This window comes from Heterocephalus glaber, unplaced genomic scaffold (assembly GCF_053883595.1).
Source record: "Heterocephalus glaber isolate CG9 unplaced genomic scaffold, H.glaber_assembly_v1.0 deba00001757, whole genome shotgun sequence".
Lineage (NCBI taxonomy): Eukaryota > Metazoa > Chordata > Mammalia > Rodentia > Bathyergidae > Heterocephalus > Heterocephalus glaber.
This window is the reverse complement of record NW_028258454.1, coordinates 1105094-1131713: the sequence shown is the minus strand read 5'-3', so window position 1 is coordinate 1131713 and position 26620 is coordinate 1105094. Positions and strand designations below refer to the sequence as shown.

The following is a 26620-nucleotide window of genomic DNA, read 5'->3' as shown; positions in this document are numbered from 1 at the left end:
ATTAACTATTTTAAAGGAAGAGTGATTATTGATGGAAATAATGGAAACATATGTCATTTAAATCACACCCACATCAGACACTCAATCATTTATGCCATTTTCCTTAGATACTACAAATGCCTTACTTATACAAGTGCATTGTTGGTGGGAATGTAAACTAGTACAACCTCTATGGAAATCAGTATGAAGATTCCTCAAGAAACTTAAAGTAGAAATTCCATTTGACCTTCTATTCCTCTTGTAGGTATCTTCCACAAAGAGTTAAAGACACCATATTAAAGGGATGCAAGCATACCCATGTTTACAGCAGCACAACTCATAATAGTTAAATCTTGGAAGCAGTCTATATGTCCATCAACAGATGGATAAGGAAAAGGTGGTATTTATATACAATGAAGAACTTGAGTCATTTGTAGGAAAATGGATGCATCTTGAATCTATAATATTAAGTGCAATAAGTCATATGTTATTTAGAAAAATTCAAGGACAAGAATTTGAAGAGAACAGACTTAATTATGTCCCATTGTTACAGGCATTCCAAAAATGGATCACTATGCATTGAAGGGTTATGATGTGTTACAGACATGTACCAACTCCCCATAATGAATGTATTCATTATGTACTGCAAACATGTACTTAAAGAAAAGAAATAGACCTCAATAAACTTAGCATGTTAATGAACAGTGAGAAAATTAGTAAACAGAAAGGATTTTCAAAAGTAACATTGACTTCTGACTGTGAGAGGAAAGAAGTAGTGAAACCTAAGTTTGAACTACAATATATGTAGTAGCTCATAAAACATTCTGCACTTCAGCATAGTTTAGAAGGCATAAAAAGGACTCCATTTTTATTCACTAAAATGGGTAGATTTCTAAGTGGCACTGAGCTTCCATAACTATGCTTAGCAGCAAGAGCAGCATTTGCATGTGGGTGCCATGATAGCCTGGCACAGCGCCTTCTAGGGCTGCTGCTGTGCATCCTAGCATGTGTGTGGACAAGGAAAGGAAACACAGGGTGAAGATCATAGGAGATCCCAATTTCATTTCCACCTTACACTGAATACTCACTCCTACCACTGTGCTCTAAAGCCTCAAGAGATTCCCTTTGAAAACTTACACCAGGCTATTTTCCTTAAGGGTTGAGGTGTGGATGCTAACCTCTTGCTTAAAGAAAAGCTCAAACTGCCTTGTACTGCATGTATTTTAAATATTTTAATACACATCATAGGTTCCCTAAAGTGACTTTAAAGGGTTGAGGGCAAGATCTAAGAGGGAATAAAAACCTATTCAGTGGCCTTACTGCTAGTTTATAGAAGAAAATTTGACAAAGGTGATACAGTGAATTTTGTATCTATAATATTCGTATGAGTCAATATTTATGCCGATTTTTCCTTTTTAAAAAACTGACCATTAACTGAAAGCTTCTATTGGAAATTTATTCACAGCATGTTAAGACTATCCTACTAAGGAGATGTCTTAAGGAAAACAGCTTTACATAGTAAGTGAAAAGTTATGTTTCTTTCCACTCTTATGAATCTATTAATTTTAACCCTGTTGTCTTATTTACAAGATAACAGCATTATAAACTATTCAAGACAAAATGAGTAATTCTATCTATCTATAATTCAATTTAATTCTGAAAGGAAGCAAAAAAAAAAAACAAAACGCTTCCTTGCAAGGCAGGTCACTTAAGGAAAATTTATCCTAAAAATTGTTTGGCATAACATTTTGTACTGTTGGGAACAAACATTATAAACAAAAGAAATCACTCTAGGCATTGGTAAAATTGAAAAGATAATATTAACATATTTTGTCAAAGCTACAACTGGGTGGAAATAAATGGACATTTTTATGGTAAAATCTTTTTTTCCAGTATTTGGTCGTGAAAACTTTGCATCTCTTAGAAACTAGCAGTAATCAATAACTTAATTGGCCACTCTTTGGTACTGAGAATCAGAGAAATCTGCATTTTAAATTTATTTTTGAGGAGACTAGAATTAAAGAATATAACTTAAAATATTTGAGTAACAGCAAGAACAAAGTATTATTTGTTTCTACTGTCTGTTAGTGAAGGCAGAATTAACACCACCAACTTCATTGATTAACGAATATATAAGCTATGTAAATAATATGCAAAGGTAAGGGCCCTGTTGCAAAGTAATATGCAAATGACCCTAAGGAAGGGGAAATGACAGAGCCTAGAATAATAATAGCTTAGTCTACTACTGATTGCTTGGCTATTATTATCAAGCTAGAGTTTTGTTTTGGTATTCCTTCTGAAACTTTTTTCCCTCTTTTCTGCTTCCTTTCCAGTTTTTTTTGTTTTGTTTTTCCTTTTTCTGCAATACTGGGAACTGAACCCAGGACCTCATGCATGCTAGCTAGTCAAGGGCCCCACAGTTGACCTGCATCCCCAACTCCTAAACTTTGTTGATCTGTCTGAAAGGGAAGCAAAATTACATTTCCAAGAACCAATTTTACTGGCCAAGGTGATGAAGTCTGGCTGAACTCCAGGTTAGTTCATCAAGAAAGTCACAACTGTAGCTGTACTGTAGGAAAATGATACAAGTGAAATCTTACAGCGGGAAATCTCGCTTGTTGTTCTTCCACTAACAGTGCCAAACTCAAGCACATTCCTCACAAAAACTGTTTCCCTTGCTCAGCATCTTCTTTTGTGATCTGTAACTTTCAGTTTTTCTTTGTGTGAAACTGTCACATGTTATGTTAAGACCAGTGACTTGGGGTTCATTTATATTAAGTTTCATTAACAGTAAGCCTGAGCTAACTCGCAGACTTAAATCCAGATCTGTCATAGACAAGAACTGTTCTCCATGTAAGAGCAAAAGAACTAGGACTTGAACTGAGACTCTTGCCTTATGGTTTTTCCAACCACAGAGAAAATGGAAGAGCTATGATGCTTCCTCTTAAATGTTTCCTTCGCCTCACTGCCCTATAGATCCTCTATAATGGGCCATATGCAGCCTGACAAGGGTGCTGAGATCACTGAAAAGCAAGTGACTGCTCTCCAACTAGTTTGGACTATGGATTAATAAAAATTAGTATAATCTTATATTACTAATCAAAAATGCAGACAATCAAGTTAGGATAAAATTCTTGAATAGTTTGAAGACTTTCTATTGTGAAGAGGAAACACTGTATGTTTTGCTCATATTTAAATTAAAAGCAAATAATTTTAAAATACATTTAAACGTGCATTTCTACAGAAGTACTTTCAAATACATTTTTTGTAAAAGTCAATAAAGAAATTGAAGAAAGAAAAGCATTTTGGATTCTATTTACTGGTGCTATGAATACTATATTCACACAAGACCTTAGCAGACAGTTAGTGCTAAGTGACATTCTGGACTTAATCAGAAGCAATTCTTCCTCAAAAGTTTTTAGCAGCTGAGAATAATATAACAAATTCTATAAAATCTGGGCATTTCTTTATTTTGGCTCTTGAGTTTTACATAGAGAAGATGTAAAATAAAGAAGTGTAGTTCATTTTCTATCTGCATTAAGATTGAATTTCTAGCCAGGGATTTAGCTCAGTGGTTCCACCACCTGCCTTGCAAGTGCAAGATCCTGAGTTTGATCCCTGGTACCAAAAAAAAAAAAAAAAAAAAAAAAAGATTGAATTTCTAATCTATTTAGGCATGTGATGCTAGTGTATGGATAGTCACTGTACAACAAAATAGGCTGTGTGATTTCTGAAATTAATTCAATCGATGAATTAAATATAATAAATTAACAGTATTTATTGTCTTTCATGTGTCTAATATTGTTTTTAGTTTGTTTGTTTTTTAAGACAGGGTCTATGTAGTTCAGGTTAGCCTTGAACTCACAGTAATCCACTTGCCTCAGCTTGATTGTTGGATTACAGGTGTGTGCCATCATGTCTGACTCATGTGTCTAATATTGTGGAGGCTACAGATGTATAAAATACTTGTGTCATCCTCAAGCACTTTTTAACCCTAATTGCAGGGAGAAAAAATCTAATATAGGAGAACAATTAACCAGTTACATGATTCAGCAAATGTTTATTACATACCTAGTATGTGTCATTCACTAAATTAGAAATGTGATTAAAGGATGAATAAGGACGGCTATTGTTCTCAAAAAGTTTACAGGTTAATAAACTGAAAATAGCCTTTTCTTTCTATAACCTTACTTTCAAATCTAGATAATAATCAATCCTCTTATTTCTTCTACTTTGACCTCAAGATGAAGCCACTGAAGACCTAACTACTTCAAGGCCAAAGCAGACACCCCACCCTCTGCCTGGAGCCTGGCGCCTCAGTGTTCGAATGTGATTCATTGAATGGTTGGAGGATGATGTTGTGTGATTCCACAAGGAGGCCAGCTTACAGCACAGTCAGACCATCACTGCCTGCTCTGCCATCATGTGCACCTCTTCTTTCACGGCACTTTTCTGCGATGGCAATCACACAGTAAATTGTAGTATGATTTTCTTTATTCCACTATTTAAGTCTAAACACTACAAGAACAAAGGGTCTTTCTAGTTCACTGATGTGTCTACAGTGTCTAGCACTCAAATACTTCTCAAGAGTTGGAAGGGCAGTGTGTGTGTGTGGGCAGAGTGCTAAAGCAGGCATGCAGACTTCGGACTGTCTTCTCTGGAGCTTGCAGGGCACCCAGGGGCACACCGCCTCTGCATCCCCCATACTGCTGATACACTGTACTGCCTCATGAAGACCCTGGAGAGCAATCTGTTCTGGCATAAAGACACACTCGATAAATGATTCTGAATAAATGAGTATTAAAATGGACCTATGCACGGGTCATTGCCAGAAAAGAGCTGATCGTGCTTATCTGTGACTTAACAGTACATAACTTGTTAAATGATTTCCCATTCCTGCTATTACTTAGGTACACACACACACACACACACACACATCACTCCACAAAGAATTCTGCCTTCCAAGTACTACTAGCCTCCAGATATGTTTTAGAATTATTGGTTTACAGAAAACCACTTGTGAACTATTCTAGGCCTGTGATCATATTTTGCAGAATACCTCTGAAGCTGTGTTGCATGATTCAACCTGCTGCTTCCAAGAAATGCCGTGGTAATGTCCTTTAGATGCCGTAGAGCTGCTCTACTCTCATGTGCAAATACGAGCTCTGGGACAAGAATTCAGTGAATGGGGCCTGGGATTTAGCTCAGTGGCACTATGCCTGCCTTGCAAGTACAAGGTCCTGAGTTCAATCTCTGGTACCATTAAAAAAAAAAAAGTTCAGTGAATGACGTATGTCAAATGTTTGCCAATGCTACGATGGTTTCAGAAACATACAGCTTACCTAAAATTTATAGCAAACTAAAATTGTTAGCCAGCTCCTTAGTAAATAGAATGTATCTTAATTATGTTACCTAAACAACAGACTACAGAGCAAAAAAGTCATATAATGTATATAGGAAACTACAGTGACTTTTATCTATTCAAATCTTAAGACTCCCTAATAATTTAGCTTTGTAAATACAAACCACCAGACCTATAATCAATAGTATATGACAATATGCACACATACATACACACACACAAACACACACAAGTATACACACAAAACTCTTAGGATAGTTGTTAATGCAAGTACTGTAATTATAAAGTCAACCTGCCCACACTGCCTTAATCTAAATGTACAGTATGCTCTCAAATGAATAAAAGCCTATATACTCAGTTCTCACTGGTAAATTTCAACCATGTATTTTAAAGATGCATAACCTATTTGATGCCAAATCAAGAATGAATCTTGTTCTAAAGAGAACACATCCCAACAACAACAAAAAAAGAATGAATCCTGTTGATTATCACCCTTTGATGTTTGGTCTCCATCTGGAGACTTAATTTCTTCAGGATGGATTAGTGAAAGACTGAAGCAGGGAAGCAAATTCCCTAACCTCCTTATGCCTCAGGCTTATTTCCTTCTGAAACATGGGAAACTGTATCTGTTCTAGTTCCTCTGAGACAATTATAAAACAAAGTGAGCAGAGACAAAACTATTAAAAATTAAAATTTATAAAAACATAGGAGTAAATTTAAACTGAGCAAGGCCCTTTACCTTTACCTGTTTAGTACTTCATGGCTCAGCATTCAGTGTTTTGAAACTGATACTGGCAAATAAATTATTACAAGATGATCTCTTCAGGAAGAAAAGTAAAGGAAAATAACAAAGATGGTCTTTATCTTATTTGATGTTACTGAACTTCAGTGAATTAAATGCAAGGGGTAATCTTCTGTGGCCTTTTTGGGTATGACACTTCCTTTCCATAAATTAGTCTAGAACTTGTACTAGATTGTAAGGTATGACTCACAGGTAAGCTGTCAAACTATAATGTTTAAAGGGGTAAATGTCTATACTATTATTTCTAGATATAGCAGTATAAATGCTTACGTCTGACTTTTTTTTTTCCCGAGACAGGGTCTCACTATGTAGTTCAGGCTGGCCTTGAACCCACTGTGTAGCTTAGGCTGGCCATGAACTTGCAGTGATCCCTCTGCCTCTGCCTCCCAAGTGCTGGGGTTACAGGCATGTGGTACCACACTCAGCTATTCTTTTATTTTTTGCATTTGACTTTATTTTCCACCAGTTGATAAAACATTTCAAGGCCAGCCACTAGCCGGGCATGGTGGCACATACCCATAATCTCAATGCACTCAGGAGCTTTAGGCAGGAGGATCGTCGCAAGTTTGAGGCCAGCCTGTGCTACACAGTGAGTTCGAGGACAGCCTGAACTACACAGTGGGACCCTGTCTAAAAAAAAAAAAAAAAAAGACAGACACTAGGTACAGCAATTTTTAAAAAAGGGCAGTACTAGGGATTGAACCCAGGACTTCTGCACTGAGCTTCATACTCAGTAGTTTTTTTAATTAGAAAACTTAAAAAAAAAAAAAAGTGACAGGATCTTGCTAAGCTACTAAATTGCCCAGGCTGGGCTTGAACTTGCAATCCTCCTGCCTTAGCCTCCCAGTGTGCTGGAATTACAAGTATGCATCACCAAGCCTGGCATGCAATTTTTTTTGTTTGTTGATTATGATTTTTTGGTGGAGGATGCTGGGGATTGAAACCACACATGCTCTACCACTGAGCTAGCCCCTCCATCCCTGCTGAGTATGATTTAACACTGCTAAAATCCATTCTCAATTACAGATTTCATTCAGCCTAGAAATTTAATCTAGTCTGTTTCAATCAATAAGTATAGGTATCAGATAGCGTTACAGTTCAGAACTTTATTTCATTTTAAGAATCTATCCCACAATATAAGAAGTTATGCTGCCTCTTGTGCTAGTGATTTAATTTAAAAAATATCTACTGTTGAAATGTAGTAACTGACGGACCACACATTTTGAATCCATAGTCCCATCTGGAGAGAATTTAAGTAATTTTAATTATGTGTGCAGATAATATAAAAAAGAGAAAGATGGTTAATTTGCTTTATGTAATGAGTTCTTCTGCAAAGCACTGTAACATTATCAATGTTTTAATGATTATAAACTTGGTACTAAATCTCATTTGCAGTCATGGAAGGCCATAACAGGATATCTTATTCACTTCCTGGACTTAAATACAGGATCACCTTAAGATAATCAAGACAAAAGTACAGTGGACTGGCCTAACATATGAACAACTTGGGTTACGACCAGAATTTTACTTTTAACTTATTACAAGATGATGATGCACATGCCAGCTGCTTAGCTTCCAGATGGTCTAAGATACAGATTTAACCCTTACAGAGCTCTGGAAAGAACATTACAACATCCTTTCCTGTGTAGGGTTGAGAAATCTTGGGCCAGTGTCTAAGGGCACGGAGATCTGCCTGTATACAGGAGAGAGATTTTGAAGGCTATCTAGAGGAGCCTGAGCCTTCAGTCAACCAACTTGAGTTACAACCAGCCTTTGTGAATGAACTGAGTTCATAAGTCGAGTCCACTGTATTCAGAAATCACATCCCAACTTTCCCTTACTTAACAGATGAAAAACTGTTGTTCAGAGAGATGAAATCATTTGTCTGAGTAAGTATTACTGGTGGCATAGCCAGAAGAATTTAGGTACAATTTCTTCATTTTTGAGAGGGAGATGATGGCAAAAATATGTTTAGAACCCAACAAGATGATGACAGAACCTTTATATTACAAGTTAAGTATCCTTTATCTAAAATGCTTGGGACCAGGAATATTTCAGATTTTGGATCTTTTCTGACTTGGAATATTTGCATGTACATAATACTTTGGGGATGTGACCCAAGTCTAAAAATGAAATTCATTTGTTTCAAAATAAAGAAATTCATTTGTTTCAAATACACTTTATATATAGTCTAGAAGTAACTTTATACAATATGTCAGTCTGCCTCTGTTTTGACTGTGACCTGTCACATGAGGTCAGGTGTGGAATTTCTAACTGTGCATCATGTTGGTACTTGAAAAGTTCAGACTTTGGAGCATTTCAGATTTCAAATTTTTGGATTGAGGATGCTTAACTTGAATTCACATTCTTCCCAGGAAATTATATCCTCTTGAATTAACTCAGGTTCAAGATGCATTCTACCAATCTGGAAAAAATATTCAAATATTCTCTGATTCTGTGACAGGCTTAGTAAGGGACGAGTAGGCTATCTAGCTAGCACCAACCTATTACTCAACATAACCCTTCAAATGTTTTTACTTAGATCATATGCTGCCAATCTAGCTTTAATGATACAATGGTAAAATTGGGTTCCCCAAATGTGAAATTCTAGAGGAGTCTCCATTTCCAAGAATAAAATAAAGAAAGCTAACACTGTGGGGCAAGAGCTATCCTGAGATTTTTTCCCCCTCTCACCCTGTAACATTAAGAAATCAGAAGGAGGGAGAAAACGAAACAAAACAAAAACACCTGGAATATTAACAGACTCCTAAAATGTATGGAAGTGTTTTTTAAAAATATATAGCTTCAAGAAAACAGGATGTTCAAATATGACAAATTACTACTCAAGGGGGAAAAAGCATCCAAAGCTCTCTGTTAAATTGGAGCCAGTAATTCAAATAAACCAAGCTAGAGAGAATAGGAACTATATGTAATTAACAAATTAACAAACACCTATAAAAATCTTTAATCTTCCCATCTTTTGGCAATGAAATCAGTAAAATTAACATAAGGATATTTTGGAAGGGCTTAAGGTCACATTCAAAATTAAACAGAAAACGTTCAGGGGCAGGGATTTAGCTCAGTGGTTTTGCCGCCTGCCTTGAAAGTGTAAGGTCCAGAGTTCGATCCCCAGGACCAAAAAAACCCAAAACGTCCAAAGGGAGAAAACAAAATGAGAAATTTCATTAGCTGCATCATTCCATCTACTGCATCTAAACAGAAAACAGTCTGGATTATGACTATCCCAACAGGTGCTTAATTTCAAAACTAACACCAACAATTCAGATTGACCAAATAGGGACAGGGATTTAGCTCAGTAGCACACACCTGTCTCAGAAGTTCAAGGTCCTGAGTTTGATCCCCTATACCAAAAAAACCCCACAAAAAACAACAACAACAAAAAAACCCAATCAAAAAATAAAAGATGACCAAATAAGCTGTTTTTCTTTTCTGTTCTGCCCATATCCTGCCACATATATGCTTGGGTTTAATGAAGACTACCCTCTGCAACTGCTCTTGAGAGCAAAGAAGAAATGGAGTAACAAAGTTAGCCTGAGAAGTCCTAGGGCCCTAAGGGCATTTTCCCTGGCTGGTTTTGGCCATTATATGCTTCAATACAAAAGGCTTAAAGGCTATTTTGGGGAAAAGAATCATGTCCTGCTCATTTCAGGATACCCTGTGAAAGGCCACCAGATAAACAGCTATTTACCAGCAATTAGCCTAAAGCTCTCTGGTAATGATAAGAAATTAAAAACAAAAGAAAAAAAAGACTCTACTGAAACCTTTTATTCTGTTTTGCTGATGCTCAGGGAAAATGGCTTTCCCATAATTCTCAGTGGCCTGGACTCAATGACACAAACTTGTATTGGGGCCAATTTGAACCTAAGTCAAACTGCATTTTTCTCAGGTCTATTCAGTTGATACATGGTGCTTCACTGGTGACTTTTTTCATATGATCTTTAACAAGAATTCATAAGTTGCACTGATTATGCCCCAAGAGATGAAGATCGATGATAATTCAGATGGGCACCCCTGAAGAGATGACAGTTTTCTGTCCCATTCTAGCCAGCTGCTTTGAAAACCTTGGAGAAAGGCTGAAACTCCCCACCAATCTGAGACTGTATGCGAGTTTTTATGACATTAACTGGAAAAAACAAGAACCCCAACATGGGACCCAGTACACCTCCACAGATAAGGTCATTAACCAAATGAGCCCTGTAAGTTGTTGAAGTAGGCAGATGCTCCTTTATGGGATCTCGAAGGCCAAAAAAAAGAACATTGCTTAATCCATTACAGGAAAGAACAGGCACCAAGTCTCGATAATACTAATTCCATGACATTTCAGTGCCCTGAAGGCCTGATAAGTGTTTGTAAATTTGTCATGATGCTTGTGGTCTTGAAGCAATGTCTGAACTCTTTCCAAAGGAGTGAAAAGGGCTTGTTATCCCTGCAAGTATTGCAGCCACACCACGAGTTGCAAACTCTAGAGCACTGACGTTTTTATGGAGAAGGCAAGACAAACCTTCATACAGATCAAACGTAAGTGTCAGGGTAGTTGTTTTCTGCATTAATGGGGGAAGGATACCACAATACAAGTTTTGAAATCCATCCCTCCTCAACTGAAGTACTGCATCCTGGGTTTTGATTCCATAAAGCTGCTGCCAAAAGAGGACCTTCTGAACTGGAAACGTGATTGCTATATTGCTGAAAGCTGGGCAGCAGCCACACAAATAATGCTTCATTTCACCAACACTGGTAATGTGAGGTGATACGTCTTGCTTTGAAGATGTTAGGATTGGTGGCCTCTTTTCATGAGCTTCTGAATCCATCATGTTGCTTCTGATCTCTCTTGCTCATGTAGGATTTTTTAACCTGTGACATCAGCTAAGCCTTGCATTGTAGGGAATGACATGTTTCTGGTAACTTTCTCAATTTCTTTCATTGCTACTGGTCTGTTAGGTTCTCTTTTCTGGAGTCAATTTTTGTTTGTTTTTTGGGGGGGGTACCGGGGATTGAACTCGGGACCTTGCGCTTTCAAGGCAGGTGGCGGAACCACTGAGCTAAATCACCAGCCCCTGTAAACTGTCTCTGGAGTCAGTTTTGATACCTGGATTTCCCATGGCTGCAGGTGCCAGCCCCATGCCCAGTGCCGCCCGCCAGTCTGCAGGACAGCCTGCGAGCGATCAAGATGCATTCTATAAACTATTTCCATAATAAAATAGGAAGTCATTATTAAGAAAGTCTTTCTAGGGCTGGGGATTTAGCTCAGTGGTTTCGCCACCTGCTGCGCAAGCACAAGGACCCGAGAGTTCAATCCCCAGTACTGGAAAAAAAAAAAGTCTTTCTAAGGTTAAAATACCAGAAAAGCAGTATTTTAAGGTAATGACTAATACTGCTACATTTCTTCATTTTTTTTTTTTTCTTTTGGTTTTTCAGAGACAGGGAAGTTCATTAGGAGTTCAGGCTGGACTTGAACTCACTATGTAGCCCAGGTTGGCCTCACACTGTGATTTTCCTGCCTCAGCCTCCCGAGTGCTGGGATTACACACGTGCACCACAATGCCCAGCTTCTTCATTATTTCTGAACCACATGTTCACTAACTTTAACATTTGCTTACTACAATAGATTGGTTAGAAGAATACACATACTGTATCAGATGCTACTGTACTATAAGGGGAGCAGTAACAGTACCCTTTCTCTAAATATTTTAATCAAAAATGGCTTTTTAGTGTTAGATTCTATTTTTGGTGTTTGGTTTTTTTTTTCTATTTTTTTTTTCCTTTCTATTTTTGGTGTTTAAAAAACAAGATTTAAAAGAAGAACTTTTTTTTTTTTGGTACCAGGGATCAAACTTTCGAGGCAGGCATGGCACCACTGAGCTAAATGGAAGAATTATTTTTAAAGAACTTTATTTTTGTTCACTCTTTTTTTTTTTTGGTACCAGGGATTGAACTCAGGACCTCGCACTTGGGAGGCAGGCAGCGCCACCACTGAGCCAAATCCCGGGCTTTTTCTTTCTTTCCTTTTTTCTTTCTTTCTTTCTTTCTTTCTTTCTTTCTTTCTTTCTTTCTTTCATTCATTCTTTCTTTCTTTCGTTCTTGTTGTTTTCTTATACATAAAATTTTATCAATAATTTCATTATCCTCAATCTAGCTCACTGTTACATAATTTTTCATTATTATGAGATTAGAATTTTCAAAATAATTGTTGCACTATTCAAACATATATGCATTAAAATTAATAAAGGACACTATAATTGGACCAACTTATTTGTATTAATAGTAGAGGCATATAAAATGTTTACATGGGGGCTAATGATGAAACTATTAAAAGAAGAAGCTGGGGCCAGGGATTTAGCTTAGTGGTTCCGGCACCTGCCTCGCAAGCGCAAGGTCCCAAGTTTGATCCCCAGTACCAAAAAAAAAAAAGAAAAAGGAGCAGTTAAAGTAACAGTGAAAAAAAAGTTCATTATATGGTTTCCATTCCTATACAAGTACAGTAAGTTAACAAGCTAAACAACAGGAGTAAGTGATTTCTCATGTAGACAACAGGAGTGGGGTCTCTGGTGAAGTGCATGTGGCTCACCTAAAGCATCTACTACAGGTAGTTCGGGCTGAGGCTGTAGCTCAGTGGCAGAGCACTCGCCTAGACAGTGAGGTCCTATGCTCCATCCCAGCTCGGGGAAGAAAAGTAAAGGTGTTACATTTTCTTAGAAAGTGAGACAGACAAAGCATGTTCTCTTTTCAAATAACTTCTACATCTCAATGCTCTTATCCTAAGACTGTCCATTTCTTTTTTTTAATAGCACATAGAATAAGTTATAAAATATTCAAATAGTACGGAAATTTGAAAAAGAATCTTTATTTATTTACAAATATGAGCTTATAGGCTTGACTCTCTAAATTTACTTTTAATTGATTCATCTTTTGATATTGAATAGGAACAAACAGCAGAAAGTAGAAATTTGATAGCAATTTTAAAGCTTGGTTCTGGGAGCCATTACCTGATAATTTATGTGCTGTATCTAAGCTCAGACTTGAAAAACTTAGGTGGGTTGGTCTATGTTAAACAGAACATTTTAGGCAATTTTTCCTATAATATGTTATGAAAATGAAATTGAGGGCTGGGGATTTAGCTCAGTGGTTCTAGTGTCTGCCTTGCAAGTGCAAGGTCCTGAGTTCTATCCCTGGTACCAAAAAAAAGAAAAAAGAAAATGAAATTGAACAAAGGAGACTAAAATTTTCAGACTCTTAACAATTTTCTATGCATGAATTTTAACTCATATTAAACATCTTCCTCTTACTTAGTACTTTCTAATGTGATACTGGTATGAAACAAGAACTTATCAAATCTCTATACTTAAAGTAATTCTATCTTTAGTGAAAATATTACTGAAATTTCACCTGTATTTAATAAGTTTTATTTGTTTGTTGTTTTTTGAGACAGGGTCTCACAAAGGTCAGGATACCCTCAAACTCACAGTTCTTTTGTCTTAGCCTCCTGAGTGCTGGGATTATAGGTGTATGCCACTCTGTATGACTTACTGAGGTTTTAAAATCTAAATTCTGAGCATCTCTGTGGTATATTGCTTGAACCCTGTCCTAAGATTTTCATTTTTGCTAAGTTGGGTTACGTTTTCTCTCTCTCCAATAGGTATGAATAATTAAATCCCAACTAAATAAAAGGGGAAACCAGACATTTTCACTTTAGCTTTTCTTTAATTATAATTGCATAAAAGCTCTTGTTTAAAAAGAATCAATTTAACATTTCATGCATCAAAATTATTCTTCATACAAAGGTGCTCACTGATGAATACAACTTCATTGTTTTCCACTTTAAAAAAGTACCTAATATCCATTCATAACTATAGGAAAGCAGCTTAAAATTTAAAACTAACAATCTTATAGAAACTATCAACAAAGAGACAAGTAAGAGTTATTATTTATAAACTTTTCCTAGAAACATTTAAAACTTGCCTCACAACATCCCTGTGAGGTAGGGAGTTAAGTGCTCTCTTATGATAGCAGATCTAATTGACCAAGATATGAGTATCAGATTACATACAGAAAAGTGGCTATACTTGTAGTCTTAAAAGAAATGGCACCTATGAACCAATTCTACTTAGAAATTCTGGAAAATTAAGTTGCTTATTTGTTACTATCTTCATCAGGAACCACAGCTATTCTGATTCTCAACAAATAATTTTTTCTTCACCAAGAGCTTTTAAGTCTTCTGAAAATTAGTGGAGCAAGTAACATAGCAATTTGCCAAAGGAACAAAACACTAGATGACATGCCAAGTCATTTTTTCTTCTTCTATATGAAGATAGCTTAAATGTTATCTAGACACACAGCGATTCAAACAGCTAAGTGTCTTCCTTAAAAGTATTAATTCTTTTGATTCTTCAAAGTGAGAACTGTGATGTCTGGGTCTTTTAAAACTGCTGGGTTTTGTCCATGTTAGCTTCTCTCAGTCTGGGACTATTTGCATCTTTTCTTAGAATAAACTGCAGATCCTCTTCTTCCAAAAGAAGTGATGGTCCACTAAATCCCCAAACTAAAAGTGGTCACAGGGGTTACCCACCAAGGAGAACTGGCTGTGTCCACAGTGGGGAAAAATAGCCAACTTGGAGAATAGTATTTCCTTATTTTCAAAAAAACCTGTTCAGCAGGTATCAGGATGGAAGGGAATAGTCTAGTCTTTCCATAAGAAGAAAAATACGTTCAAGCAGAAATTTTAAAAGTGTTAAAGGGGAAAAGTGAAAGTGGTCTCTTTAAGTACATGATGTTTTTTCTTTATTACATACTGCCCAAGACAACTCTCTCTCTCTCCAAAAAACAAAAGCCAGGGCTGGGGATTTAGCTCAGTGGTTCTGCCACCTGCCTTGCAAGTGTAAGGACCCAAGTTCAATCCCTGGTACCAAAAAACAAAAAACAAAACAAAAACCAAAATGAAACAAAAATTAAAAAAAAGTGACAGTATGTTCAATACTAGTTCAGGGCCTCACAACCAGCAGGTGCTACAAGTTGTGAGACATAAAAAGCATCTCCCTTCCTTGCTAGGGAATCTTGTGATTATAAGTAGTAATGCTAGAAGAATTTACACCTTTGAACAGATGCTGAAAAGGTATGACTAACATACAGTAGCAGCGTTTTGGGACCACACACCCCATAATATGGTTCTTCACATCAGTTAACAAATTACTAATATTCATTCTCTATATCTCAAGAGAAAAAGAATCTATTTTTTGTAGAGCCCAAGGTGGTCTTTTTCATAGTAACATAGCTTGTAAGTAAAGCATACCCCAGGGCTTAGAATGATCCAATTACAAAAACTATTAGGCCACATGGTCAAATACGCTTTCTACAGATACATTTACTAACAGGCAGTTCCATTAACCTGCCACAGATGCCAGTGCAGCTATTAATGAACTCAATCTCCATAACTATGATTAAGATTTCATACTGAGTGTCATGCAGCACTTCTAATGTTCAAAATTAAAACAAACAAAAGCTGAACTCTTTTGGTGCCCTCAGTAAATGAAACTAAAAAAATTTGAATTATTTAGTGACTATGGCCTTTAAAATGCCCTATGACATGATTATTTCTTGAAGGTTATTACACATGTATGTTGAATATTCTTTTCAACTACATGCATTCAGAAACACAATCCATTCATGACAAAATAGGTAGAACACTATCGGCATAAAACAAGTACTGATCACATAACTGATCATTTAAAATAATCATCACCTGGCATTCTCATACTGCAATAAGAGAAAAAATGATGAGTCTTCCCTAGGGTGATAGTTACAGTAGAAATTAGTTATCTGAAATGAACAACTTTTAGTATATTATTTTTTGTTGTTGTTGTTGCTTAATGAGAACATGCTTCAGAGTCACTGGACATCGTCTCAAAACATAAAATAAAAAAGAAACTGCAGATACAGCTCAGTATGAAAACCCTGGGTTCAATTCCCAGTACTGCAAAAACAAAAACAAACCCCCCCAAAACCTTAGTTTTTAAAAAATGTCTCTTTAAAATATCAGATAGAAAATGTACTCCATGCCCACACTCCATAACAGCGACTTCACACATTTGGAGAGATAAAAAGCTGGAAGCCATGAAAGTTTTAAATTTTTACAAGAAAAGTTCTTTTTTTTTTTTTGGTATTGGGGATCGAAGTCAGGACCTTGCGCTTGCGAGGCAGGCGGCAGAACCACTGAGTTAAATCCCCGGCCCAAGAAAAGTTCTTTTTAAATGGAGACATTTTAATACAAATTCTTTCTCTCAGTCCAGTTCCCCTTTCCTTTAAAATAACTGATCAGTTAACTTTTCAGAATTAAACATCAGGCAAGCATCTTGCTAAATGTGCCAATGCATAATAAAATCCTAAAGCCACCCCATGTATTGGGGGGAGAGATATGAGGGAGGAAATCACTAATCAACAGCAGTAAACATTACTGCTAAAATAAAAAAATAGAAAAACAAAAAACTTGCTCACCCAGATTAAAAAAAAATCTAGGAAAAATGCGTAACTAACACACTTAACAGTGAGAGTCTGGCTATTTTTTGTATATAGAAAATCCTAGGGAATTCATTTTAAAACCTATTAAAAATAATGATCAAGTTCAGTGAGTTTGTAGGATGCAAGATCACTACACAAAAATCAATTATATGTCTAAATACTAACTGAACAAATAATTATGAAATTAAGAGAACAATTCCACTTATAATATTATCAACAATGCAAATAAACTTAACAAAGGAAGTAGATTTGAAAACTAACATGGTTGAAAGTAGGTAAAGAAACACTAAATGGGAAAATATTTCATGTTCACAGATCGGAAGAGTTTTATGTGCTCCAACTAGATCTACACTTTGTCACTTCTACTCAGCACTGGATTGGAGATTCCAGAAAGGTAATTAGTTAATTAAGATTAATTAGTTAAGAAAATGAAAGACATCCAGGAAGGTAGAGAAGTAAAACTGTATCAATTTACAGATGCCTTAATTTTATAAATAGGAAATCTTAAGGAATCCACTTTAAAAACTATTAAAAGTGCCAGGGATTTAGCTCAGTGGTTTCGCTGCCTGCTGTGCAAGCGCAAGGGCCCGAGTTTGATCCCCGGTACCAAAAAACAACAACAACAACAAACTATTAAAAGCAATAAACAAGCTCAGAAAGTTCATTAGTTTTATTTATTTATTTATTTAGGTACTGGTCACTGAACTCAGGACCTTGTGCTTGCAAGACAAGTGCAGTGCCACTGAGCTAAATCCCCAGCCCAGTTCATTAGTATTAAACAATTTTTATCAGCATCCCAACTGGTTTCTTCAAAGAAATTCACAATGAAATTCACATGGAATTTCTATGAACTAAAATTTGCATGTAAATTTTAAGTACTGAAAAGAATCAAAACAATCCTGAAAAGGACGAACAAAGTTGGGTGACTCACATCCCAATTTCAAAGCTTATTACAAAGCTTCAGTGATTAAGACAGTGCAGTACTGGCATAAAGACAGGCCAAATCAATGGGACAAAATTGAGAGTTCAGAAATAAACCCTTACCATTTATGGTCAACTGGCTTTTTATAAGGGTGCCAAGACATTTCAATGGGTAAAGAACAATTTTTTCAACAAATAAGGCTGAGATAATTGAACAATCACATGCAACAGAATGAAAGAGGAGCTCAATTTGACCTCATATACAAAAATTAACTTAAAATGGATCAAAGACCTAAATGTAAGAGCTAAAACTCAGAAGAAAACATAGATGTAAATCTTGTGACCTTGGATTAGGCAACAATTTCTTAAATAAGACACTAAAAGCACAAGCAACAAAGAAAAATAGCTAAATTGGAATTACATTTAAAAATCTTGGTGCTGTAAAGCATACTATCAAAAAAATAAAGAGACAACCTAGAGAGTTAGAGAAATATTTCCAAATCATTTTTCAAGCAAGGGGTTAATATCTAGAATATATAAAGGATTCTAACAACTCAAAAATAAAGAGAAAAACAGTCCAATTAAAAATGGGCAAAGGATATGAATAGCCATTTTTCCAAACAAGACATGCAAGTGTCTGCTTAATACATGAAAAGATGTTCAACAGGATTAGTCACGAGGAAAATAAAAATTAAAATCACAATGAGATATTACTTCAATTATCAGGATGGCTATAACAAAAAAAAGACAGAGGGCTAGGAGTTTAGGTCAGTGATAAAGTGCTCATCTAGCGTGCATGAGGACCTGGGTTCCTACAGGCACCGTAAAACAAACACCCATAAAAGGCAGTAAGAAGTGTTGGTGACACTGTATGGAGAAATTGGAACTCTTACACAATGTTGGGGGGAAATTTCCTAGGTATTTACCCAACAGAAGTGAAAATATACATCCACAAAAACACTCAAGCACAAATGTTCATAGCAACATTATTTTTAATAATATAACTTTTAAAAAGTAGAAAACAACCACAATGTCTCCTAACTGATAAATGAATAAAGTACAATGCAGCTATACAATGGGAATATTATTCAGCAATAAAAGGAAATGAAGCTCTGATAATATTCTATAATACAAATGAACCTAAAAACACATACAGTAGCTAGGCGTGGTGGTGCACACCTGTAGTTCCAGCACTCGGGAGGCTGAGGCAGGAGGATCACTGCAAGTTTGAAGCCAGCCTGGGATACATAGTGAGTTCAAGGCCAGCCTGAACTACACAGTGAGACCGTCACACAACACAACACAACACAACAAAACACCACACCACATACTGTACCAAGTAAAAGAAGTCAGTTACAAAAGAACAAAAATAAATTTTTTTGGCAATCTTGGGGATTGAACATGGCATCATGTACGGCAGGTAAGCATTTTATGAGCGAGGTATACCCTTAACCCTTAATGATTTCATTTATATGAAATGTTCAGAATAGGCAAATCTCTAGTGACAAGCAGATTAGTGGTTGTTTAGTGTTGGAAGTGGGGAGAGTATGTATGAGGAAAAAGAATGACGACTAATGGGGACAGGCTTTTTGGGGGGGCAGTGATGAAAATGTTCTCAAGTTTACTATGGTGAAGTTTGCAAAGTCTTTGAATATATTAAAACTGCTGAACTGTTTACTTTAAACTCATAAGTTGTTCAGTATGTGAATTATATCTCTATAAAGTTATTGTTAAAAATAATAAATGCAAAGGACAGGTGTGGTGGTGCATGCCTGTAAATCCCAGCTCTTGGGAGTCTGAGGCAGGAGGACTGTCATTGGATAGGTTCTTTGCTAAAGCTGCACAAAAAGAAAAAGATTCCTCTGAGCCAACAGGTAGTAGTGATTCCATTAGTGACAGTGGAAGTTGTCCTAAACAATATAACCCTTCTCTCGTTTCCCTCACACCAGCCATGAAGGTTTTCAAAGGTAAGTACAAGTTAATTTATTTTTCTTTACATTTTGAATTATATTACAGTATTATAATCATTTTTGTGTGAATACTTTTGGGTTGTGGAACAAACAATCTAATTTTCCATTATTTCTTTTTTTTTTTTGGTACTGGGGATCCAACTCGGGACCTTGCGCTTGCGAAGCAGGTAGTAGAACCACTGAGCTAAATCCCCAGCCCTCCATTATTTCTTAAGGGGAAATTCGCTTTGATATACTAATGCTTTGGATTGTAAGCATGTTTCTGGAATGAAATTATTCTCCCGAACCAAGGTTTACAGTTAGTATTGCCCAATATGTGACATATTTTAGATTCTAACTTTCAAGTTGCACCTACTTATTTGCTTTGACATCTCAGTATTAACTGAGCAAATCCATAAAAGCATACATATTAATTTGCTTAAAAATCCATTATCTCTAACATACCTAAAAATGGCTGCAAACTATATGGGATACCAAGAAAGCCAAGTAATAAGGCTTAGTTCAGAAGCTGAAAAACCTAGTGGAAGAGTTTAACAAGCAATGGCAAATGTGAACAGTGATAAAAATCAGGATGATAAGTATCTGAAGTGAAACAGAACATAAACTGCCTTAGAGCTTAGCAGAGAAAGAGCTGCCTCCCAGGATAGAGTCTAATGATCAGTGCTTCTGGAGATTACTCTAATCTAGCTATTAGCAAATGATGTTATTGAACAACATGCTTCTCTGGATTTGCTTCTACTGTAAAATGAAGTGCTGACTGCATAACAGTCAAAGTTCCTTCTATTTTCAAAGTTCTAATACCAACTTTTATACTTCAATTCAAGACAAAGTCATAAAAATGAATGATTTGAGAAACACTGCATATATTACCAACCTAAACTATAAATGGAAAATAGCAAACTGATACGAATAAAAGCATGATGGACATTTATTTCAGCCATATAGTCATACCTATATAGTTTGCACACAGTATAAGTAGTACTTGGAACATGACTACTTGCAATACACTAAGTGAACTGTTAACTTATTTTCATATGAAATGTGAGTTTAATGTGGTATCCCCAAAAAGAGAGATTTGGCTCCAATCTTTATAAACATTTCTGTGTAATGGGTCATCTCATCTCCATCCCTCTGGTCTCATTTTTCAAAAACTTTAGTATCTTTAGATGAACCCTGCATAAGTCCACTTTACCATAGATCTAAATATAAATTTCACACTTACACAGCTTGCATAGTCTCAGGCTATGTTCACACCTTGATCTCAGCCCTTACTACTCTGCCAAGAGGAAAGACAAAAGCCCAGTTCAAAGGAAAAGCATTTTTCCTTATATCCTAGAGCAGAACTGTCCATATCACACACCTGTTTTCCAACAGAATCCCCTGTGTAGTCTGATATGAACAAAAACAGAGAACAGGAATTTTTAAAATCCTCTACAGGAAGAGATCTTAATTGATCTACACTCAATTTAATCGCTGGCAATTGATCACACTTCTAATTCCAGCTAGTCATCTTAAAAATGGAAGCTGACAATTACTTAGAAGGTGAATGAACATTCTTTACCATTAATAATAATAGTAATTCCCACTAGAGGTGCTTAGTAATAGCTTTCTCACATGAAAAAGAGTATATATTTTTCTTTTTGTAAAAAATGTGTATCACATTAACGCCTGAACAAAATGCTTCAGCAAATTTTAACATTTTCCTCAAAATCTTTTAAAGACTTTAGAAGAAAATTAAAGGTATGTATGTATATACATATATATGACTATATGTTAATTATTTATGACTATCGTATTTCTTATAAAATGCCACCCATTCACAATTATGATAAAGGAAATTCCAAAATCTCTAAACTGTCTCTAAGACTGAAAAACTGTCTTTGTTTTCAATTAAATTTGAAAAGCCTAACTTAATTTTTGAGGTCTGATGGCAGAGCAATGATACTTAAGCCAATTAGGACTATAATCCATAAGAAAAATTCTACAGCTTAGTTTTTCTCTTACAATTATACTAATGATACAGTAACATCTTGTGAAATCAATTCCCAGTTTCATACACAAAGTTTTATCCAAACAAAAGTTATCCACAGAAATTATTTTCACTTTACTTCATAACTACAACCTTCTAAGTTTTGTTTTCTACCCGTAGAAGAGGGAGACAGATACCACAGTATGTAGTACTTCAGCACCTGTATGAGCTATTCATTTTTTCCTATTTGTTTCATCTTCAAATAGGTACAAACTGTATTTAATTCAAGATAAGTACTTTTTGCATATTTTAATTTAGTTTAAAAATAAGTATTTTATATATTTAAATTTATATTATATATAATATATTTTATATATTTAAATTATATATACAAATATATATAAATAATATATAATACATATTTATATATTTTTTATTTTTTGGTACCAGAGATTGACTCAGGACCTTGTGCTTGTGAGGCAGGTGCAGTGCCACTGAGCTAAATCCCCTACCTATATTCTAAAATTTTAATTAAAATTTTATTTAAAATTTCCAGTGAATTTAGCTTTGAATTATATAAAAATTCCTAGTCAGTCTTTTAAAGTATAGCGGCTTTCCAAAACTTTGATAGTAAAATTTTGATAATATAAATTGAGTAAACTTACTCATAACCTTTTGTGAAATTATAATTATTCATTTAAAGCAATATCAAAAGTAACATCTGTGCATACTTCCTCTAATGAGCATCTGTTGAAAACACATAAATACATGAAATGGCAGAAAAATCTCTAACAGAAGTTACATGCAGTACCTCTAAAATCTGTAAGGACTAGCAGCACCATGAGAATACATAATCTAAACATTAGAAAAGTCTAAATATATTCAGTGTTTAAAAGAGCCTATATTTGGGCTAGGGATATAGCTCAGCAGTGCAGTGCCTGCCTGGCAAAGCGTGAGACCCTGAGTTCGATTCCCAGTACCAACCCCCCCTCAAAAAAACCAAGAGTTTATTTTCCATTATAGTAATCAAACTCCTATCAAAATTTATCAGTACAAAAATAGCTTCACAACCTGCTGGTTTATATAAACATCTGTTCTCAAAATATGACAGCAGTTATTTATCAATATTGTACTGCATATCTGAGAATCATAACACTGTAACAAACAAAATGAAAACTTTTAGTTTTCAGTATTACATTTCAACATCACTGGACTATTTCCAAGAGAATGTTATGTAGTTTTAAATCTTTAAAAAAAACCCTATTGTTTATTATTTATAAGAAATAAGTACGTTCTAGAATTTCACACACCTGACACTATGAAGCAAACTACTCCCTGGAAGGAGACAGTAAAACTCTGTACTATATGTACCTGCTAGTATTAGTATCTACTTCACAGCTAATCTAAGACTACCAGCTCAAAGGCTGCCTTAAGACATCTGTGGGTCAGTGTGTTTCTATTCAATCCTAAAGAGGTAGTATTATTTAGGTTAAAAATAATTTTTAAAGAAAGAAATAGAAATTTAGATAAAACATAATAACATGTCCCCAAAGACATTAGTAAATATTTAATCTTCATAATCTACCTATTTCACACATTCCTAAACATTTAAAGCATTAAAGAAGTTGCCTCATTTCTTTGAGTACCTGCACTCCACCCTTGAGTGTGTCCTATATTTCTAAAATCTTTACCTAATAAATCATTCTCTTGCCTCTTAAAAAAAGTATACTAAAAGTATCAATTCATTGAAACTTATTCAATAAGAGTATTTTTGCATAGTTTATGACACAGACATAAAAGTATTGATTAACTCATGCATTTAAAATTTAGTTCAGCAGCATAATAAAAATATTAGACAGTAAGGAGTAAATGATTCAAGGTAACCTACAATGCCATTAAATTAGATTTAATATAAAAAGTTTTAACAGCTTAGTACAAAAGTTTTTAAACCTCAAAATTATCTTTTAAAAAGTATCTGTGGATGATTTGCTTTAAATTAATACAGTGGTAGAGGAGCAGGTCGGGTAGAGATGGAGTAATACTGGTCATTTTTTAATAATTGTTACAGCTGGGCATTGTGTTCATGGGAATCCATTATGGTATTCTGCTGTATATATATTTGAAAAATGTTATAATAAAAAATTATAAAATGAAATCTTGCTTTTATCTTCAAAGCTACGTAATAAATTTTGAAAATAAAACTTAAGAGAGTAAAGAATAAACTATAACTACATTACTAAAATTTTCAGGGCTAAATGAAAAAAAAACAAAGCTTCCTTTTGGTATATTAATGAATTAATGAGACTGAAGAATGAAATCTGAGTTTTAAAAAAGAATGGAAGTAGCTATTACTACAGTCAATTCATAATGAACTTGACTGACTAGATCACTGTTCCTTACGTTCTCAGTGTTTTTAACTTTTTTTTTTTTTTTGGTATCAGGGATTGGTTCTCAGTGTTTTTTAAGTACAGACGTTCTTGTGATTTTGCTCTGTATTTAGCAGCAAAATGGAATCAACCAGAACAGACAAATACTGGCAAAAATTTTTTGCTACTCATTCTTTTTTGTTAAATACTAAGGAAGGAAGACAAACAATCTAAATAACCCTTAAGAATGTAAGATTTTAATTGTCTTCCTTAGTCATGGAAAAAAGAACTGTATATCCAATTTAAACACTTGAGGGTTCAAAATTTAAATAAAATTAATTTTAATATTTTTGTCTCTAATTCATGAAACATTGATTATTTGTACCCAGGTCTCCTAGGATAGGAATATTTACAGACTTCCTGACACAACAATGTGCTTGTGTTGGGTATCTGACTGAAATATACTACTAGGTGACAGTACATAACTAGGGTCAAAATAGCTGAGATATTGACTCCAAGCTTTTGCTAATGAGCTATGTGAACTACGACACTTCATCTGTATTCTGAGATTTAGTCTTCTTTGTTTCTTAAACTTTTAACATTTTACACAGTAATCCAGGACATACTGCTGAATCAGTTTTTATTCTCCTTTTTGGTGGTGCTGGAATGGAATCTAGGGCACTGAGTATGCTAGGCAGGTACTCTACCACTGAGCTTCATCCCCAGTAACTAGCAGAATATTGATTAATATAAAAATCAAAACAAATACAGAGATTAAGTCTTCTAAAATTCTATAGTTGTGTTTCTTTTTGAAACAGGGGCTCACTCTGTAGTTTGGTCTGGCCTTGAACTCATTATGTAGCCCAGGATGGCCTTGAACTCATGGCAACTCTCCTGCCTCAGCCACCTAAGTGCTGGGATTACAGGTGTGCACCACCACACTTGGCCTTAAGTATTCTTAAAATAAGAAAACTCTAAGAGTACATAATATCTTTAACATAGTTAAAAGTTTAAATTGACCTGCTAAGCTTTATACTTAGAATTCTGTCAAATATCTCCAAGGCTAATCTATAAATTATAGTAGTCAAAGAAACTATAACTTCAAGCCAAAGTGATTCCTATTAAACTGCATAAACAGAGAGAAATCAGTTAGATGAACACCAATCCCAGGTAAGTAACGCCAAATACTAATGATCAAGAAAACAGTAAACATTTATAGAATTGTAGGCGTAGAAAGTAAACCAGAAATAGCTTTTTCGATGTTACATTAAAAAGTTTTTATTTCTAAATGTCACAGTATTCAATGCACAGGCTCAATTTAAGTGCTAAAGAAATCAAGTATAATTATGTTCAGTGGTGTTAAGTCTATTTATTAAATAGATATTTTAAATGTAACTTAATAGGAAGGAAATTTTTCCTTCTTTCAATGTAAGTAGTTTAAAAACTGCATATTAATTATGTTATTTTTTAAGAATATGATCTTTTGTAAGATTACAAAACAATTATAGTCATTGAAAAATGGATTAACAAATCATGTGAACAGTCTTCAAGTCAGAACTAGAAATTTTCTTGTGTTTAGCGTGAAATCCATTATAATTCCAAAATAAGTTTAACTATTTTATTCAAAATTACCATTTTAACCAACAAATTAGAATAGCTTTGTAGTCAAATCATTTTTTCTTGTTCATTCCAAAAACCCTTAATTTTCTTCTTCCTCAGCCTGATCATGACCCCTCAATGTTAATTTCTAATATATTTTGTAGCCCTAGTATTCAACAAATTTCAACCGAAGTACAAATTCTCATGAAAAAGAGAATTTGAAATATCTCACTTCACAAATCTTAAGAATCTGATTTTCAAAAAGTGGCCAGGGCCAGGGATTTAGCTCAGTGGCACTGTGCCTGCCTTGCAAGGTTCTGAATTTGATCCCAGGTACCAAAAAAAAAAAAAAAAAGTGGTCAGCCAGAAAAATGTTCAAAAGAAAATTTTCCTTAATTTTAATTAATACTATTTAGTGAAAAGCATTCAAAGAAGAAAAATTAACTTTAACATTTACATCCTAAAAACACCACAGTATGGCCAATAATTATTTTATCTGGTTTGCAACACACATTTCGGACAAACTAACCCTTCAGAATACCAAATTCTTTTAAAATTTGGAAGCAAGTTAGGCTTTACTTCCCACTGGTAAGCAAAAATAAATCTGCCATTAACATTAACCAGCTTATGCTGTAAGTTTATCTACTAATTGATTCTGTGAAATCACATGAGATCACCCTAACAGAATGTAATTTCAGAGTGGAAAGTCTATTTTTTTAAAAATACAACTTCTACCCCTTAAGAACAAACAAGAAAATAGAAACCAGGTTAACACAAGGAGCCCCTTAAGGGCCAATGTTAAAAAAAAAAAAAGGTTGGGGCCGGGGATTTAGCTCACTGGTTCTGCCACCTGCCTCACAAGCACAAGGACCCAAGTTCAATCCCCGGTACCAAAAAAAAAAAAAAAAAAGGTAGAGGGATTTATATTTTGTTTTGCTGAAAAGCAGTTTTTTTGTAATTAAATTAGATCAGTATTCCCTACTCCTTCTACACGGATAAAGGAAATGTTCGTTCCAGTTCATCTAGGCAACAATACTCAAATTAATAAAAGAACTCTGACCTTGAGAGTATCTGAAAACATAAAGCTTCCTTATTTATATATCTTACTTAATCATGATTGTG

General features: G+C 35.0%; 1 protein-coding gene and 1 pseudogene across 4 annotated transcripts in view; both read right to left on the bottom strand.

Annotated features, from left to right (window-relative positions):
• Homer1 (homer scaffold protein 1) overlaps positions 1-26620 on the bottom strand; it is a 133714-nt gene that overhangs the window by 40264 nt on the left and 66830 nt on the right. The window lies entirely within an intron of this gene.
• LOC147821231 (mitochondrial nicotinamide adenine dinucleotide transporter SLC25A51-like) lies at positions 2257-26604 on the bottom strand (annotated as a pseudogene). The gene has a single exon (XR_015447377.1). The product of XR_015447377.1 is annotated as a mitochondrial nicotinamide adenine dinucleotide transporter SLC25A51-like (transcript).